A 7,772-nucleotide genomic window follows, 5' to 3' on the forward strand; every position below is an offset into this window, starting at 1 on the left:
CCTATTACTGTACTCTTCAGATGTGTTCAATCAGATGGATCTTAATTCGAGGCATCGCAGATGGATGAAATTGCTTAAGAATAATGATATCACCATTTTTATCATTCGGGCAAGGCTAATGTGGTAACTAATGAGTTGAACCGAAAGGCAGTGAGTATGGGTAGCTTATCTAGTGTGGTTGTTGAGAAGCGTCTTTTAGCCATCGAGGTTCAGACTTTGGCTAATAGTTTTGTGAGAATGGATATTTCAGAACCTGGCATGGTTCTGGCTTATGTTGAGGCGAGATCGTCTCTTTTGGAGCAGATTAAAGTACAACAGTTTGATGATGTGAAGTAGTGTAAAATTCGAGATAAGGCGTTGAGTGGTGAGGCCAAGGAGATCATGCTTGATAGTGAGGGTGTTTTACGGATTAAAGGATGCATTTGTGTTCTTCGTGTGGGTGGATTGATTCGTTTGATATGGGAGGAGGCTCATAGTTCCAGATAGTCTATTCATCCGAGTGCTACAAAGATGCATCATGATTTGAGGCAGCATTATTGGTAGGGTAGGATGAAGATGGACATCACAGATTTTATCTCTCAGTGTTTGAATTTCTAGCAAGTTCAGTATAAGCACCAGAGACCAGGTGGTATGCTTCAGAGAGTGCCCATTCTCGAGTGAAAGTGGGAGCAGATAGCCAAGGATTTCGTGGTAGGTCTACCAAAGACCTTGGGCAAGTTTAATTCAATTTGCATTACTGTGGATAGGTCGACTAAGTCCGCACACTTCATTCTGGTTCAGATGACGTATAATTTAGAGAAGTTGGCAAGGATCTACATCATAGAGATTGTTTGATTACATGGGGTGCCCATTTCCACTGTTTCAGAAGCGGCATTCAGTTTACTTACCATTTTGGGAGGACGTTGCAGAAAGAGTTGGGTACTCAGTTGGATCTTAGCACCGCGTTTCACCTGCAGACCGATGGTCAGTCCGAGAAAACTATTCAAGTGCTTGAGGACATGTTGAGGGCTTGTGTTATCGACTTTGATGGTCTTTGGGACCATTTCTTACCTTTGGCAGATTTTTCGTACAACAACGGTTATCACTCAATTATTGACATGGCACCGTTTGAGGCTTTGTATAGTAGGAGATGTCGTTATCCAATTGGGTGGTTCAACGCTTTTGAGGTGAGACCTTGGCGTACAGATCTATTTAGAGAGTCCTTCGACAAAGTAATGTTGATTCAAGAAAACTTCTGGCAGCTCAAAGTAGGCAAAAAGAGTATGCGGACAGGAAGGTTTGTGATTTAGAATTTGTGGTTGGTGAGCAGGTTCTCTTGAAGGTTTCCCCCATGAAGGGTGTGATGCATTTTGGAAAGAAGGGAAAGTTGAGCCCGAGGTTTATTGGTCCTTTCAAGATTCTCCACCATGTTGGTGAGGTGGCTTACGAGTTAGCTTTGCCACCAGGTTTATCAGGTGTTCATCTGGTATTTCATGTTTCTATGTTGAAGAAGTACTATTCAGACGACTCTTACAACATTCGGTGGGACTCGGTACTTTTCGATCAGAATCTGTCCTTTGAGGAAGAGTCGATAACGATCTTGGATAGGCAGGTGAGAAAATTGAGGTCAAAGGAGATGCTTCAGTTAAGGTGCAATGGAAGCATCGTCCAGTTGAAGAGGCTTCTTGGGAGACCAAGGCCGATATGCGTGAGAAATATCCCAGCTTTTTACCGACTCAAGTACCTCTTCTTCTCTTCATTTCTTCTCTATTAGAGGATGAACGGTTGTTTAATTGGTGTTTGATGTAACGACCCATTTGGTCATTATACTCGTTTTAATCATTTTACCCCAGTTGACCCTTTCCCTAGCCCCGTTAGAGTGCTTTAGACCAGTGGGGATGGGCGTCGTTTTCGAGATCGTCGGGCGAATTTTGGTAGGATTTGAGGAAATTAGAAATTTAATTGGAAAATGATTGATCAATAGTTGACTTTTGGATAAACGGGACTTTTTCAAAATTCTATCGATTCCATGAGGTCTGGAGGGTCAATTACTACTTGGTGGGATGATTTATTCAGTTCCCGAGGGAATTCTGAGGCCACGGGTAAGTTTTTAGTGCATTTTGACATGTGTCTGCATATTCAGTTTGTATCCGGGAGGTCTCAAATGGATGTCGGGATTTTGGGTGAACTTGGTGAAAACCAAATTTTTTTGGTTTCCTGATGTGTCGCTTCTGTGATAGTTTAGCCACATCTACAAGCCAACCCATACGATGCCTGGTCCGCAGATGCGAGACCCTATTGAGTTGGCTTGTTCCGCACCTGCGATATCATTTCCCGCAGGCTCTGTATCACACGGGCGAGCTTCTTTCGCATTTGCAAGATTGTGAGTCATTAATTAATTCCCCCTTAGCTGACGAGTATCCGCCGAGGCGGGTTCGCGTAGCGGACCCTTGCTCCGCGTAAGCGGAGATCTCTAAATCAGAAGCCTTATATTTTTCCTTTCTGAAACATTTCTTTTCCATTCACTAAATTGAAACCTAAAGAGTTCCAAAGGCAAATTGAAGAGCATTTAGGGTTGAATCTTAATTGGGTAAGTTCCCTTTTACTTCCTTGTGTTTTATATAATGTTTAAGCTTGGATTCTATGGTGGAATTAAGAGGTTTAGTTGGAAAGAAATGTTGTTGACTCTAAGTTTGACTTCATATCATATGCTTTGAAAGTGAGTTTTGATTTGAAAACCTTGTTAATCTATTCATGACATAGTTGGGATAATTAGATACAAAGATGAATCTATCTAAATTTCATGGATTATAAGTATGGAAAGTTAGGGTTTCTTTCTAAATTGGGTTTTTTTTTAATTAAAAGGCAAAATTGATTATCGATTGATTTAAATTAGTGATTGGGGAATTGTATTGTACTTCTTAAGCGTTGGTAACCGATTTCTACTTAAATTCCTATTTTGCCTTGTGGGCCGGGTTTCTCTTTAAGAGGTTTTTTTCAATTCGAATCTTATTTTGTATTATGGGTGTCGTTAGTCTCCGTTTCTAATATAGATACATTGTTGAATAGACTTCGAACATTCGGAAGATCTTCAAAAGGGCAAGGCTGGTGTTGGAAAGTTCGTGGCACCCGCTAGGCATCGAGGTAGTTTACGGTTTACCTTTTTGGATAGACTCCAATTAGTGAAGCATATGTAGGAGTTAGATATTGATGGGGAAAGCATGATAGGCCTTCGGGTATGGTGTGGAGGTGAAATCCCATTGGGTTGGTTCTGTTGTTTATTTGTGGGTTTGTCACCTTATTGTTATAGTTCGGCTTGTCGCCTTATTTCCTATGTTGTAACTTTTCTATGCATTCATCTCTCTCTTTTTATGTCACCTATAATAGGAAAGGAAGGATAATGAGATTAGGCTTGAAACGTGATTTCTACTTATGATAAGACACGGATAAGATCATGATTATGATTTACTATTAATTAAAATATCATGCACGGCATACATTCTCATTTCATATGATGCATTGATATGAACTGTGACTTGGTACTGATAATGATAAGTGAGAAAGTGGAACATCAGAGTGTTACACCTCGTAGTTTCATCCATTGAGATTCGTTAGGTGTTAGTTGTCCTAATCGTGGAAACTGGAGTTATCTCCTAGGATATACGAGATTTTATGTTCCAATGTTATGGTCATGGGGGGTTTAAGCTCATGAAATAATCTATGGAAGGATTTGAGGACAAGCGAATTAAGTAAATTAAGTTTATCGGAACTTTGGGAAAACTTGGCAAAATTTTGGACAGGATTTTTGTCCAACTTGAGAGAGGCATATCCCCTAGAATATTAGGATTTTTGGTGTATTTCTTTTGTCCAAATTCAATTTCATTGAGTTTAGTATCCAACGCAATAAACCGTTCGTCAATGTGACTTCGGAGTAAAAGGTTATGGGTGTTTTAAGACAGACTACTCGGGCAGAAAATTTTGACTGATCAGTTTGACGGACCGCAGAAATTTCTGTGGCCCATCAAATGGTATTTTCCCAGCGTAAAACACTCACAGTGAGCCATGTTTGGCTGGGCAGTTTGACAGAACATTTTGACGGACCGTAGGAATTTTGACGGTCCGTCAAAGTGGGCATAGGATTGTCCGACGGGATTTTAAATTACGCTTTGTATATTCCATTTCGTATCATTTGGACTCATTATTTCACCAAAATAGATCCTTGAGCTCTCCAAAACCCTCTTTCTAGGTCTATAAGGTAATCCAAGCCAAAATCCAAGAAAATCTAAAAGAAGTAAGAGGTTCAAGTGCCAGAAAGCTTGCTAGGGTTTGGGGAAATCAAGATTTCTTATGGTGTTGATGTTGGAGACTTCACTTTAGTGGAGTATGTTGATCCAAGACTTGTTCTTAAGTGATTAAGGTAAGTTTTAACATCTCTTATATATGGTTTAGGTTGTTTGATTTTTATGCCATGTGGGTAAAGGAAGAAAAGTGGAAATAGAGTTCAAGTATGAACTTGGAGATATTATGAGCTATAGGTTAACTTGAATTGTAATTCTTGGCATGTTAGGAGTATAATTTTTTTGTGGATGTTATAGATGATGTTAAGGAAATATTGTATGTAAGCATATATGGTTCTGTGTTGTAGCCATTGTTATGAATGATCATCAAAAGGAGTTTTGGGATTGGATGGTGCTTAACTTGAATGAACTCTCTTGATTGTGGTATTGTTGCTAATGTCATTGTTGATTGGGAGTTGTTTTGGAATTTGGTAGAGGTAGATGAAATAGCAGAAATGCTTCCCAATTTTCTCTAGCTTACGAATTGTACTCGTTTGAACTTAAGGGTGTCTTTGAAGCCTAACCTTGGTATGAACCCTCTTAAATGTAGATTTCTCGGGCTTTGGAGGTGAACGTTAAGTAGTTAAGAAGACATAAAGGTATGTAAGGCTAACCCTACTTTCTTAAGGCATGATCCTATTGATGTATACCTTCATGTGAAATCCATAGTATCTTCCATGATGATTTCATTCCTAGAATCACTAAAGCTCATGATCTTGATATTCTCACGATACCATTGGTCCCATCCAATGATAGTTGATCCTTTAAGGAAGGATATAACAAAAATAATAATGATGATGATGATGATGATGTTGAGGCCATGTATGTACTCCTATATATATATACTTATATATTAAAGTATGACTACTAAGAACACCGAGCTTATATGGCCGGGTATGATATCTATCGCGCGCACAAAACTGCAGTTGGGTATGGGTGATACTGAGCCTTGGTAGGGCCAGGTATGTATAGCACCGAGCCTTGTCATCGCCAGGTATGTGAGACACTGAACCTCTATGGTCGGGTATGATACTACTATATGTATAAATGGATGAAATAGAAGGTTCCCATTAGAAAAAGGGTAAGTAAATATGATGAACGTCGCTAGAGGTATAAAAGGCTCTATCATCCCGTGACTCTTCTTTCTTATGTTATCGCGCATGTGTCTATTATGTTATTGACTATGCCTTACATACTTAGTACATTATCCGTACTGATGTCCTTTTGTTTGTAGACGGTGCGTCATGCCCGCAGGTGGATAGAGAGAAGACTTGATCCTTAGGCTACATATCCAGTGATTGCTTAGAGGAGCTCCATTTGATCCGGAGTCGCAGCTGTTGGTACTATTCTTTTATGTATATATATGGGCACAGCGGTGCCCTGTCCTATCCTTATGATAATGTTTCATACTCTTCTTAGAGGCTCGCGGACAGTCATGCATAGTAGATGTCTTTTGCCTTGTCGGCTCATATTTTTGGTATATTATTTCGTTAGCCTCGTCGGCTAGTGTATATGTATATGGGGGTAGTTGTTGATATTGATATAAAAAGTGTTTTAGCCATTGGAAATGGTATTATTGAGGCATAGAGTTTGTTGATAAGCCATGGGCCCACCTAGATATTAATGTGAATATACGACGAGAGGTGGCCCGGTGGGTTAGCTCCGGGTGCCCATCATGGCCCTCTGGTTGGGTCATGACAAAAGTGATATTAGAGCAGTTCTATCCTAGGGTGTGTCTATGAGCCGTGTACAGTAGACTATTGTTTATGGGTGTGTTGTGCGCCACACTTATAAACAGGGGGCTGCGGGCAATTTAGGAATGAATGACCTTCTTTCTTCATAAGATCGTGCGATAGAGCCATGATATAAGGATTTCTTTTCCTTTAACCGTGTGTCATGTATTTCAGAAATGTCTGTAAAGAGGAAAGCTACGGCAGCCCAAAAGGGCAAGACAGTGGCAGAAAACAGGCTGAAAGAGTATCGCTAACGGTTATAGAGGAAGGTGAGTCCCAGAATGAGGTTCAATCTCAGTCCTCTCACTCGTTGCCTATTTCTGAGGAGCACGAGGGAGTCTCAGCCCCAGATCCAGCACCCCCATCTTCTCCACCAGAGGTTTCGAGCCAAGAGATGAAAGAGGTCATTTAATTATTGACTCAATTGGTTACTGGTCAGGCCCAGCGGCAAGGTATAGGTCATGGTGACAGGGCGGTTAGTGCAACAGCCCGTGATCTTATTAGCTTTAACCCTCTGGAGTTCTTCGAGTTAAAGCCGGATGAGGACACTCAAAACTTTATTGATGGAATGTTGAGGACACTTTGGTTAATGCATGCTTCCGATGTTGAATCAATGGAGTTAGCATCATATAGATTGTGGGATGTTGCGGTTCATTGGTACACGGTTTGGTTGTCTTGTAGGAGAGTCAATGCACCTCCCCCGGTATGGTAAGAATTTGTTTATGCTTTCGTACGACATTACTTGCCCCCAGAAGTTCGGCGGGCTAGATCCGACAAGTTCTTGAATCTTAGGCAAGGAAGTATGAGTGCCTTAGAGTATAGTCTCCCCTTCAATTCTTTGGCTAGGTATGCTCCGGTCATGGCAGCGGATATGGGTGATTGAGTGCACCGATTTGTGAGTGGCCTAGGGCCACATTTAATGGATAAGTGCTTGACTGCGTCCCTTTAGGACAATATTGATATTTCTCGCATTCAAGCCCATGCCCAGAATTTGGAGGAAAGCCAACAACGGCAAAGAGGTGAGTGTGAGCTTGACAGAGGTTATAGCAAGTGGGCTAGATCTTCGGGTCCGACTAATGAGTTTAGGGGAGGCCAAAGACAGCAGTTCTCTATGCATTCAGGCCATTCTATGACTAGTGCGCCTCCACAGCTTACGGGCTAGAGATTTGATCGATCTACTCACTCCGGGTGTTACACCCCGTATTTCGTACGTTGGAATATTCTAAGTTGGTTGCGACGAGGTATGGACAAGACTTTTAATTTCCGATTTTGTTGATTTTGTCTCAATGCATAAGTGCATATTCATCCTTTGTTGGTATGAAGTGTTAAGGGTAAGATTGGAATAAGGAAAATTAGAGAATGAAAGTTGGAAAAATTTGGGACCAAAAAATGAATTATGAAAAGTTGGCCATTATTTGCAAATGGCCCTAGGTGGCCGGCCATGTGTGAGTGTGTGTGGGCCATGGGCCATGTGTGCAAATTATAGAAGTGGCTAAAAGATGACAAGGTTCTCATAATTCATCATTTTCATCACTTGGAAAAATCAAGAAACATGGAGAAAGAAAGATGGAGAACTTTCGGCCATGACATGGTGAAATCAGTCCATGGAGAAATTGAGAGAGAAAAATTCTTTTCTTCATGCCTTCCTACTAATTAAGAGGTCCTCTACGCCATGGAGTAGTTGTTGAAGCAAGAGGAGCACTCTTTCATGCAAACCACAAGC

Source organism: Lycium ferocissimum, chromosome 8, assembly GCF_029784015.1.
Source record: "Lycium ferocissimum isolate CSIRO_LF1 chromosome 8, AGI_CSIRO_Lferr_CH_V1, whole genome shotgun sequence".
Classification (NCBI taxonomy): domain Eukaryota; kingdom Viridiplantae; phylum Streptophyta; class Magnoliopsida; order Solanales; family Solanaceae; genus Lycium; species Lycium ferocissimum.